This window comes from Piliocolobus tephrosceles, chromosome 19 (assembly GCF_002776525.5).
Source record: "Piliocolobus tephrosceles isolate RC106 chromosome 19, ASM277652v3, whole genome shotgun sequence".
In the NCBI taxonomy this organism is placed as follows: domain Eukaryota; kingdom Metazoa; phylum Chordata; class Mammalia; order Primates; family Cercopithecidae; genus Piliocolobus; species Piliocolobus tephrosceles.
In genome coordinates, this window is record NC_045452.1 from 8,024,133 (window position 1) to 8,036,932 (window position 12,800).

The 12,800-nt window shown below is 48.3% G+C and overlaps 1 pseudogene; it reads right to left on the bottom strand.

Annotated features, from left to right (window-relative positions):
* Positions 1-8,746: 8,746 nt before the first annotated feature.
* LOC111525385 lies at positions 8,747-9,192 on the bottom strand (annotated as a pseudogene).
* Positions 9,193-12,800: the final 3,608 nt, after the last annotated feature.

A 12,800-nucleotide genomic window follows, 5' to 3' on the forward strand; every position in this document is an offset into this window, starting at 1 on the left:
GCTCATTCCCATCTGAGGTTTTCAGCTTGTGCTGTTCCCTGTTCCTAGAACACTCTTCCCTCCGCTATTCCCACTAACACTCTCTTGCAGAGTTACATTCATAGACCGTCAGACCTTCTAGATTTGGATCTAGAACAAGCAACCTTCTCGATCCATCAAGTCTAGCGTTTCCCAACCTTTTGTCTTTCCTTGTCATCCCCCTAGAGAGTCTTTTTAGACGTTATTTTCCTAATCACCTCCCCCCATGAAGTTTTGTTTTTAGAGACGGGGTCTCATCATGTTGCCCAGGCTGGTCTTGAACTCCTGGGCTCAAGTGATCTTCCCATCCTGGTTTCCCAAAGTGCTGGGATTACAGGTGTGAGCCACCACACCTGACCCTACCCCATGAAGTTTTAATATCACAAATATGAAGTATGTAATATATGTCTGTACAAACTCTGTATATGTGTGTGTGTGTGTGTGTGTGTGTGTGTGTATCTGTGTTTCATACATAAAGAGTAAGATGGGTTTTTTTGCTTCCCAAGACGAATTTTCACCTCTTGGGGGTCCTACTGAAGTACTGGGGGTTGGGGCTTCAACAATATTCTTAACAATATTGAGAATGCATAATTTTGTCTCATCGTGTGTGTGTGTGTGTGTGTGTGTGTGTGTGAGAGAGAGAGAGAGATTGAAACAGGGTCTCACTCTGTTGCCCAGGCTGGAGTGCAGTGGCACAATCTTGGCTCACTGCAACCTCTGCCTCCCGGGCTCCAGCAATCCTCCCACCTCAGCCTCCCAAGCAGTTGGGACTAAACTACAGGCACATACCACCACACCCAGGATTTTTTGTTTTTTTCGTAGAGACTGGGGTTTGCCATGTTGTCCAGGCTCGTCTCGCACACCTGAGGTCAAGCAATCTGCCTGCTTCACCCTCCCAAAGTATTGGGATTACAGGTATGAGCCACCATACCTGGCCTTCATCCCTTTTTAACATGTAGGGAAATGGAAACCCAGGGAAGTGTGAGGACTTGATCAAGGCCATACAGGAAGTTAAATGCAAAGCCAGGATTCAGACACAGCCTTGTTCATTCGTTCATTAAACATGTATCAAATGTCTGCTATGTACCAAACACTGTTACAGGTTCCAGGATCTAATAGGGAACAAAGATAAAATCCCTTGCCTTGGGGAATTTATATAATCATCTGGGTGTACAGATATTTCCCCTATACCTCCATGGCTACTCAGTCAGGATTTTTCAGACTGTTACACAGATGTTGTAACATTGTTCTTTGGAAAAAAAAAAAAATCGTGTGCATTAGTTTTGGGTATTGTTGGTGTCCACACTGCAGGACTTCTCAGCACCTACAATAGTTTAACATGTATTGTGAATCTCTGGAAAGGAGAATAGAGTATTCAGAGTTTTCCAAATTTATTTGACCATGGAAGAATTACGACCTTTTTATTTCCCTTTTGTGGAGCACCTTGCATTATGAGTGGCCTGTGGAACGCAAGGTAGGAAATGCTAGAGTTATCTGGGATAGCCACTCACAGCCTAGTATGAATTAGTTTCCTAATGGGCTTTAGGAAATGGACTTTGGAAGTTGCAAGTGTTGCTGTAGGGGCAGGGGTACTGTCCAAGAAGTGGTCCCATAGTCAGTCCTAGGGAAAGGGGATCAGGAAGACATAAGGGTGAGGACAATTTAGAGAGGCCTGTGAAGTCAATCTCTGTGGACTCTGAGGCCCAGAATGAGGGCTGGGGTTGGCCACCATCTTCCAGCTAGAAGTGTCCTCACTCTGAGCCCCGGAGGCCCTAGAAGGCACTGGATGTAGAGGGCTCTACTGCATCTACCACCGAGAGGCCACTGTTTGACTTTGACAGGAAGGCTGAGTTGGCATCAGCCTCCAGGAAGAGGCCATCATGGGTTTGAGTTAGCATCCTGGGCTTACCAGCATGTAACCTCAGTTTCCTCACCTTTTAATGGAGAGATTCTCATCTCTTTGCTTGCAAAAACTTAAATGATGTATTATATACATGTCTCTGCCCAGGGTACACACAAAAAACTTGGTAAGCTCTCAGTAAAGGTTGATGGAAATTGTTAGTATCATTCTTAATATTGTTATTAGTATCATTGTACCTTTCCTGGTCCCTTTGCTTTGAGATCCTCCCTCATCTCCACCCAAAACCCTTTACCCAAGTATACCTTTCTCAGAATAATGATGATAATAGTAATATCGATGATACATATTGTGTTTATCCCTCTCGCATGTGATATAATTTAAATCTCACAGTAACTTATTGATGCAATTACTGTCTCTTTAAAGCAGAGACATGAGGCTCAGAGGCTCTGAGAGTTCAAGCAACTTGCCTGTGACCACCCAGCCTGCAGGACCATTGAGCCCGCTGTAGGTTGTGCAAGGTTTTGGGGGGTGGATGAAAGATATAATGGGCACAGATAAAAGGTATAAACAATAAGCTGCTGGGTTCATGTGCTCCCTTAAAATAGTTAAATAAGGGGCTGGGTGTGTTGGCTCACGCCTGTAATCCCAGCACTTTGGGAGGCCGAGTCAGGCGGAACACAAGATCAGGAGTTTGAGATCAGTCTGGCCAACATGGTGAAACCCCGTCTCTACTAAAAATACAAAAATTAGCTGGGCATGGAGGTGTGTGCCTGTAATCCCAGCTCCTCAGGAGGCTGAGGCAGGAGAATCGCTTGAACCGGGCAGCCAGAGGTTGCAGTGAGCCGAGATTGCACCACTGCACTCCAGCCTGGGTGACAGAGCAAGACTCTGTCTCAGGAGAAAAAAATTGATAAATAAATAAGGAGCCCTTCACACTGTAGTATGAACGACTACGGAGCTTCTCATAGGAAAGCCTCAGGTCCCTGGGGTAAAGCAGGCAATACTTGCTGAAGGAAGGAAGGAAAGAAGGAAGGAAGGAAAGAAGGAAGGAAGGAAAGAAGGAAGGAACGAAGGAAGGAAGGAAGGAAGGAAGGAAGGAAGGAAGGAAGGAAGGAAGGAAGGAAATTGAAATTTGGTGGTAATCTTTTTAGGAGCCACCTCAGTCAGAGCCAGGACTAAGGCTGGCAACCATAAAAAATGTGAGCCCAAATGTGAGCTGATGCTAGAGCAATAGATAATAAAGAGACAATTTGTCAGGGGCGATCTTGAGAGGGGAGATAACAGAGCATGAAATTATTTTTCATGTCTTGCCAGGGGACCAATTTTCCCAGGTTATAAAAGAAAGAGAGCTTAAATTATTGATGCTATTTGGTCAGAAGTGAGCTGTAGGCATGGAACACCCATCACCCAGAACACTGTGCACAGCCTACAGGACTGAACACAGGGTCCAGGGCTGCGGATCCCAAACCAGTAACCTCTTTGCCCAGAGAGGGAAGGGGACTTGTCCAAGACCACACAGTAGGCTCTGTCCATGTTGTTCCTTGCAGCCTATTCCCTAGGTGCTCACACCTGTGAGTAGGCGATACAGGACAGAAGAAGACAAGACTTTGGGGGTTGCACACACCTGGGTGTGAATCTTGGATCCTGTGTTTACCAGGTAAGGTGATCTTCAGTGAGCTGCTTTGCCCCAGTGAGCCTCAGTTTCCTTGCCTTTAAAAGTAGGAAGGCTGTTATGAGGGTTTGAGGAGTTGATACCTGGAAAAATGATGTGAAAATAAGATAATACACAATATGAGCCTTCTCTTGTTTTCTTTTTTGAGAGTGGGTCTTGCTGTATTACAGAGTGGAGTGCTCGATCCCGGCTCACTGCAACCTCCACCACCTGGGTTCAAGCGATTCTCCTGCCTCAGCCTCCTGTGTAGCTGGGATTACAGGGACTTGCCACCACGCCTGACTGATTTTTGCATTTTTAGTAGAGACAGGGCTTTGTTACACTGGGCAGGCTGGTCTTGAGCTCCTGACCTCAGGTGACCTGCCCACCTCGGCTTCCTAATAACCTCCTTTTTTAGCCATTGTGTATATATACACCACATTTTAAAAATCCATTCGTCTGTTGGTGGACAGGTGAATGGACTGTAGATTGATTCCATGTCTTGGCTATTGTGAATAGTGCTGCGACAAACACGGGGGTGCAGGCATCTTGCCAGCATACTGACTTCAATTCCTTTGGATAGACATCCAGCAGTGGGATTGCTGGATCATATGGCAATTCTATTTTTGGTTTTCTGAGGAACCTCCATTCTGTTCTCCATAATGGCTGCGCTAATTTGCATTTCCACCAACAGCGCATAAGGGTTCCGTTTTCTCACATCCTGGTCCACACTTCTCTTTTGGCTTTTTGATACTGGCCATTCTAACAGGTGGGAGGAGATATCCGATGGTGGCTTTCGTTTGCATTTTCCTAATGATTCGTAATGCAGAGCATGTTTTCACATATATGTTGACCATTTGTATGGCTTCTTTTGAGAAGTGTCAAAAGGCCGGGCGTGGTGGTTCACGCCTGTAATCCCAGCACTTTGGGAGGCCGAGGCGGGTGGATCACGAGGTCAGGAAATCGAGCCCATCCTGGCTAACACGATGAAACCCCGTCTCTATTAAAAATACAAAAAATTAGCCAGGCGCGGTGGCGGGTGCCTGTAGTCCCAGCTACTCGGGAGGCTGAGGCAGGAGAATGGCGTGAACCCGGGAGGCGGAGCTTGCAGTGAGCTGAGATCCGGCCACTGCACTCCAGCCTGGGTGACAGAGCGAGACTCCGTCTCAAAAAAAGAAAAGAAAAGAAAAAAAAAAAAAAAAAAAAAAGGAGAAGAGTCTATTTAAGTCTTTGCCCGAAAAAAAAAAAATCTCCCACTAAAGAAAAGACCAGGACCAAGAGGCTGAGGCAGGAAAATGGCGTGAAACCGGGAGGCGGAGGTTTCAGTGAGCCGACATCGCGCTATTGCACTCCAGCCTGGGCCACAGAGCTAGACTCTGTCTCAAAAACCAAACAAACAAAAAACAAAACAAAACCGGGACCACATGGCTTCACAGTGAAATTCCATCAAACATTTAAAGAAAAACCAATACTTATCCTTCCCAAACTCTTCCAAAATAAAGAAGAAGGAATACTTCCAAGCTTATTTTACAGCATTATCCTTGAATGCAAAGCCAGATCAGGACACAAGGAAAGATAATTACAGGCCAGTATCTCTGATGAGAATAGGTACAAAATACTAGCAAACCAAATTCAACAGCACATTGAAAGGATCATTCATGATCAAGTGGGATTTATCCCTGGGACGCAAGGCTGGGTCACTATAGACAAATTAATAAACGTGGACCTGGCATGGTGTAATCCCAGCACTTTGGGAGGCCGAAGTGGGTAAACTGCCTGAGGTCAGGAGTTTGAGATCAGCCTGGCCAACATGGCAAAAACGTTTCTACTAAAAATACAAAAATTAATCGGGCGTGGTGGCACATGCCTGTAGTCACAGATACTCAGGAGGCTGAGGTGGGAGAATCACTTGAACCCTGGAGGCAGAGGCTGCAGTGAGCCAAGACTGCACCACTGCACTCCAGCCCAGGCAACAGAGCAAGATTGTGTCTCAAAAAACCCACAATCAAAAACCAAAGCAAAACAAAGATGTGAACACTGCATTAATGAATGAAGGACAAAAACCATCTGATCATCTCAATAGACAGAGAAAAAGCACTTGATAAAATTCAGTATATTTTCCTGATAAAAACTCTCAACAAATTAGGCACAGAAGGAACGTACCACAACACGATAAAGGCCATATATGACAAGCCCATAGCTAATGTCATACTCAATGGTGCAAAGCTGAAAGCTCTTCCTTTAAGATCAGGAAGACCACTCTAATCAACATTGCACTGGAAGTTCTAGCAGGATCAATCAGATAAGACACACACCCACACACACACACACACACACACACACACGTGTCTTTTTTAGTCTTCCCTTACTCTCTCTCCTGCCCCCTCTACCCCAGTGAACTTGGGAGGAGGAGGTTGCAGTAAGCCGAGCCACTGCACTCCAGCCTGGGCTGCGAGATTCTGTCTCAAAAAAAAAAAAGAAGAAGAAGATTAATCCTGCCATTGGTGACAACGTGGATGAACCTGCAGGACATTATGCTAAGTGACATAAGGACCTGGTTCCTCCTCCTGCCCCTTCTCCACCTGTGTTCTCACTACTGCCCAACTAAGATCCCCAAGAGCAAAGCTGTGACAAAGACCTCAGTGGGACTCATCAGACAAAAAGGAACACAATCGCTTAACACGAAACAGGGTGCGAAGCTGAAGATCCTACATATGTAGGGTGTGTTTATGAGAGGAAGGGAGGGAGAGAGAGAGGGAGAGAGAGAAAAGGAGCACCGGCAAGCTTTTGTTTATGCTCCCCAGAGAGAGGGCTGTATGGAACGCCTATTCATTATTAACAAGGACAAAAGCAGTGATGATTCCAGTAACAACCACCCTCACCACAGCCATTTGCGGAAAGGAGAGACAGCATCTACTGAGTGCCCCACTCTGTGCTGGGAACCTGGCCAGGCCCTCACATATCCATAATCTCTGAGTCAGCAGCCACCAGGGGGCTGGCCCCTCACCTCACCCGGGAGGAAACTGAGCAAGTGAGGCCCCCACCTGGCCTGTGGGTGGTGAATCCCCACCCACCGCTCCTACTTCCTGGGGCCTCTGTTTACCGGTTGCTGTAATTAGAAGATTAATAGAGGGGAAATAGGGGAGGGGTGGGGAGGCCCTTCCTTTTTCTGCTGTGAGTTCCTGGAATCATCTCTTGACACAAAACATCAGGGAGGCAGGCCTGTGGGTCATGGCAGGTTCCTCCCCACTGGAGGGAGGGTGGCTTTCTGCTATTTTATCCTTCCTGGACCTTTAGCAGCTTCTCGGAGGGGGGGGGGACCCTCAGTTTTAGATTAAACAATCACCCTTCCTCTTCTCTGACTCAAGGCACTGAATGGAGTTGACCCATCTTGATTCCAAAAGGGAGGACATAACCCAGGTTTGGCCAATAATAGTCATTGTGATTGGGTTCGGGATGGACAAGCACGTGATCCAATTTGAACCAGTGAGAATCAACTCTAAAACTCTGGTTGGATCAATTCAGAAAGAACAGCTGTCTTTGAGCAGAGCTTAAGGAACTCATAGGATGTAATCTTGGACCTTGCCATCAAAGCCACCCTGGACACAAAACTGGTGCAGGAGAAGGCCGAGGCTGGAGATGGTGAGAATGAGCTCAAGCATCCTGTTATGCAGACACCCTATTCATCTTTTTTTTTTTTTTTTTTTTGACAGAGTCTCACTCTATCACCTAGTACACTCTATCACTGGAGTACAATGGTGTCATCTCCGCTCACTGCAACGTCTGCCTGCTGGGTTCAAGCGATTCTCCTGCTTCAGCCTCCCGAGTAGCCGGGATTACAAGTGTGCACCATCACGTCTGGCTAATTTTTGTGCTTTTAGTAGAGATGGGGTTTCACCATGTTGCCCAGGCTGGTCTCGAACTCGTGACCTCAGGTGATATGCCCGTCTCACCCTCCCAAAGTGTTGGGATTATAGGCGTGAGCCACCATACCCTGCTCCCATTTGCTTTTTATCACAGGAGCCAAAGAACACCTTCTCCTGCTTTTTTTATTTTCTGGTCCTACTAAGACTTTTTTTTTTTTTTTTTTGAGATTGAGTCTCGCTCTGTTGCCTAGGCTGGAGTGAGGTGGTGTGATCTTGGCTCAGTGTAAACTCCGCCTCCTGGGTTCATGCCATTCTCCTGCCTCAGCCCCCGAGTAGCTGGGACTACAAGCGCCCGCCACCACACCCGGCTAATTTTTTTGTATTTTTTAGTAGAGACGGGGTTTCACTGTGTTAGCCAGGCTAGTCTCAATCTCCTGACCTCGTGATCCTCCTGCCTCGGCCTCCCAAAGTGCTGGGATTAGAGGTGTGAGCCACCGCGCCCAGACCCTACTAAGACATTTTAAGATTAGTTTCCGTCATTTCCACATGAAAAAGTCCTGACTAGTTGACTCCCTCAAACCAACCAGAAGACACAACACAGAACTTACCACTTTCTCTCCCCGTCCCTAAACAGGGACCTTGGTGGGATTTTATTTCTTGGAAGTGGGCCCTTTACCCCCACTTTTTTTTTTTTCTCCCCTCTAGTTTGGAAATTGTTTCTGTCTCCACTTCTGCCTGTCCCAGGCTTCATTGGCCATGATTGTCCTCCATCGCTGGGTCTCAGTGTCCCACTCCCTCCATAAATTTCCCCCTTCCTCAGATGAAAAGACCAAAACTGAAAAAGGCAAGTTGATGTGCTCTGGTTTGCACAGAGCCTTGGAAGCGGAGCTGGGATTTGAATTCTGGGCTCCTGATTCTCTGTCCAGGGCTCTTCATTCTGGCAGAGCAGGAGATCAATTTCTTTTCTTTCTTTTTTTAAATGAAGCTTTTATACATAGCTATCCATATATGTACAAGCAGCTCTTAAGGCCAGAGAAGTTAATTGCAAATTTTAGAGCCATGGAGGCTCTACAGAGTATATGGAGTTTCAACCAGTGATTAAATCTGAGGTAACAGCATCTGGAGGCTCAGCCTTAGCACTGAGGGGAGTTGGAGGGAAAAATTAAGCCAAGCGTAAACCCTTCACGTTGTGAAAATAATAGTGGCATAACACAATACTCCTGGATGGTGGGAAATAAAATTGAGAGGGACATGATTAGAAGGAAACTTCTAGAATTCTACTAACTCCAGGTCAAACTGGTACAACTGGTGACAATCTCAGAGTCAGAGTCACCTGTCATCGCATCAAAGTTAGACAGAGACGGATGACCCACAGGAGCAGACTTGCTGTGCTTGAGAATTGTTCAACACTTGAAATGAGCTTCGGATCAGTTCTTGGCTGAAGTCCACCTGGGCCACTTTCACGAAGGCTAAGCTATCAGAGTCAACCGTCACTCTTGCCCCACCCTGTTCAAATACCCTGTCATCGGGGTTGATAACTGTATCCAGTGAACATCTGCATTGGAATCTGGAGCATCCACCTCTCTCCACCTGCAACCTGAGGAATTCTGACCCTTTGGTGATTTCCAGAAGCCTCTGGGCGCAGCTGTCGGTGAGGCTGATCTGCCCTTCCCCAGCCTCGGGGCTGGAGGATGCGCCCAGAGTCCCAGGGAGGCGGCGAGGAGCCTGCCCCTCGGCCAGGGAGTGAGCGCTCTCTGCGTCGCGGCTCTTAGGGAGAATCCCCGGGCGGCAGCCATCTTCCTCCAACCGGGAGATCAATTTCTTTGTTGAGGTTCAACTTAAGGCTCTAGCCCTCACTCACTGAGGTTCGCAAGAAACCTCAGTCCATCCTAGAAACCTCCTGCTGAGACCCGCCCCGCACTGACACCTGGTGGTAAGATATAAAAACACACCCTCCATGGTGGGGTCAGACTGCGCGCCTGCCCCGCCCCCGGCCCTCTCGCCGGTGGTGGGGTAGAGGGATGGTGGAAAGGGAACCAAAAGCTAGTTCCTAGAAGTTTAGGTATCTGGGATTGAGATTGGGGTGGGGCTACACCTCCTTCTCTGTTTTCAGTACCAGCCATAGCTCTGTCACTGTGTATCTGGTTTGTTTCTTCTTTGCAGACACTGCCCACTTGTGAAACTAATTGTATTCCCTCTTTGCATTGTCTTCCAGGATGCCTGGAGCCAACATACGGTTCACTATTAGCAACTGGATAGAATCGTATGGCAGGAATTTAAAAGAGGAGTTTAATCTCTGAGTCCACAGTCCTTCCCCTGGGCCTCATTTTCTTACCTTATTTTATGCTTAGTTTTCTGATGATGTTCAGGACATCTTTCCAGCCACCTTAACTCTCCTCTTTTTAAGGGACAGGAAGGACAAAGCAAGGTTATACATTCAGAAAGAGCTTGCCTACCTTCTGCAAGTCTCCGTTTTCTCCTCTATAAAGCGGGCACAAGAATCCCTGCCTTGGAGGGTTTTGTGTGTATTTCAGGAGATACTTGATTAGTGTCCACCCTACTTCCTACCTCCCCATCCTCCAGGCTCTTTGCCACTTATGTGATGTAGACTCGGATGCAAAAGAGATCAAAAGCACAGATCACTTTTTCCCCAGCCCCATCTGTGCTCTTCAGGCCCGTGGGTGCCCCTACTAGAGCCTGGTACCCTGAACCCAGTCCCTACCTGACTTCTGGAAGATGTTGGCTCCAGAATTCTCTGCCTCCCTCCTGCAGGCATTGTGGCATTCACAGCTGATTTTCAGAGAGCCCAGATGCATCTGATAAATAAGGAATGTACTGTTCTGCAGGACGGCTGTGGCGTGGCTGTGTGGGGGTGGGCAGGCTGGAGTAGACAGGAACCATGAGAGGCAGGGAGGACTGTACAGGGTCTGCTGACCAGATGGAAGATGATGGGAGCCTTGGAAGGTGTCATGGGACAGGGTCGGGGAGGGGGCTCCATGCTGCCAGGAGCTGGATGCAGATTGTTGGGACTGAATTTTGGCACAGATACCTTCTAGTTGTGCCTGTTTATCTTCAGTTTCCTTGTCTATAAAATGGGGAGAAATTGTGTATCCCTGGCACCACTGGACTCTTAGTAGCTGCTACATTTATAGCATTTATCCCAGAACCTGAAACACAGTAAATGCTCAATAAGTGTTATTATTTGCCCCACACTGTCTTAGCACTTTCCCCGAGAGCTTTGTGTTGTGTGTACTATGAGGAATAATGAGGGTGGTGTGGGAGCCTGCCTCTTTGTCTGCAGAGAGGACCACAGGCCACAGGAATGGAGACAGGTAGATGGGATCAAGGTGACAGGAACAGATGTTTGGAGCACGAGATGAAGACGCCGTCATCAATCCAGACAAGACAGGCAAGTCCCTGAAAGGGAATTGCATTTCTGCAGCCACTTCAGGGTGGGCACTTGAGGTGTTTGATTGGCTTTTCAAGGAGAGATTGACCTTTGGAAGGCATAAGACACTGGGGTCCCTGGAGACCCTGGGATGATAGCATCAGCATGGCTGTATTGGAACAGAGACCTCAGGCAAGCCACTCTTCTTCTCTGGGTCTCTGTTCCGTCTATAAAATGGTTTCTGAGAAGCCCTCCAGAACCACAGCATTTGAAGCTTCAAGATTTAGTCATTCTGGCAAACATACGTGGAGGGCCTCCTGTGTATCAGACCCTTCACCATGCATTGGAGACGCTGGGGTGCGACAATAGAGTAGGCTTCTCCCATGACGAACCTCATGGGTTAGTTGTGGGGACTGCGGGGGTTGGGGGGTGGGTGAAGGGGGAAAGAGAGAGAGAGAGAGAGATTGTGTACAACAGAAAAGCAAATGGATATGTAATTCTAAACTGAAATCAGCCCAGAAGGAGAGGGGCCCCAGTCAATCCAGAGACCTAAAAGTCAGGGAAGGTTCCCTGGAGACCGTGAGGCTGGGCTGCTCCTGGAGGTGTGTGCCTGGGGTGGGAGTGTGCTGAAGGATGAGGGTGGAGCCATGGGCTCCAGGGAAGCAGCAGGGAAGGTAAAGGCTGCTGTCCATCCTGAGGCCGGAGGGGCTATGAGTAGGGGAGTGATGAGGTCAGCTTTGCATTTCCAGAATCTTCAGGCTGCTGCAGCAAGGAGAACAGATTGGAAGGAAGCCCAGTAGGGGATGTTGGAGGCCAGGACAACAGTGGCGACTTGGTGGGAGGGGGAATGACTTGGCGAAACGTTCCAGAGCATCGATGGGGCTGGGAGTGCATTGGGTGTGGGGGTGTGGGAGAAGGAAGGGTGACTACAAAACTGGAGGAAGGGTGTCTTTGTAAAGTCTCCTGCAGAGCTTGTCTTCCCCATCCCAATTCCTTCTAGGCCCATCTCTGGCTCTGTCAGCATCTGCCCATACAGGAAAAAAGATGAGACTCATCTCCTGTGACTGAGAGGTGGCGGCAGGGGGGTGGGGAGGAGGGAAGGCAGCCGCTGTGCTGGCGGCTGCGGTCTGCACCTTTCAGCCTCAGCAGAAGCAGCAGCAGAAGCCGCTGCGGCAGGGAGAGGATGGCCATGCTGCAGCACCTGCTGGGGCGACTGGGAGGGCCGGGGAGCAGGTGCAGGGCGTCTGGAGGGGGTCTGTTTGCAGATGGATGAGAGCAACACACTCTGCCCCCCTTCTCTGTTGTCTGGACACAAAAGCCCAGACAAAGAAGCAGCAGGGATGGGGACACGGCCCTGCACGCACGCACGACGCACGTAGGCAGGCACACTCGCTGGAGACAAAAGAGAGGCAGAGGCGAGGTGCATGGAGCAGGGAGCCTGGGGGCAGGGGGAGGTTCCCTGTGACCTCAGGCAAGGTCCTCTGGCCTCCTGAGCCTTGCTGTGTGCACCATAAAATAAATGTGCTGGGGGAAACCAGTGGTCCCCGGATTTTGATAGTTTGACTTTTTTTTTTCTTTTTGTCTGAATGGAAAATGGATCATAGACTCCATAAAGTAGAGGATACATTTTCAGCTCCTGCCAATGGAGAAAAGACCAGATGATTTTTTTTTAAGTGCCACTAATGTAGTCTAGTGTCTACACAACCTTATATTGTAGTTAAAGCAACAGCATCTGCTCACACAGAAAGAACAGCAACTGTGTCTGTGGACTGGACTTGATACGTGTGTGCACTGCAGACAGTGTTGGTGTCTGCTTAGCTTCTAAGATCCTTTATAATAACTACCTAGGTATAAGAACTCTAGGTCTTGAGACCTTGAGACCTGGCCTTGAGAGAGAAAGGGGGGGGGGAGAGGGAGAGAGCGAGGGCAAGAGTGAGAGCGAGAGAGAGAGAGACAGAAAGAGAGAGAGAGAACTACCAGGCTGAAGTCAAATCACTTGCATAAGGCCCAAGAACT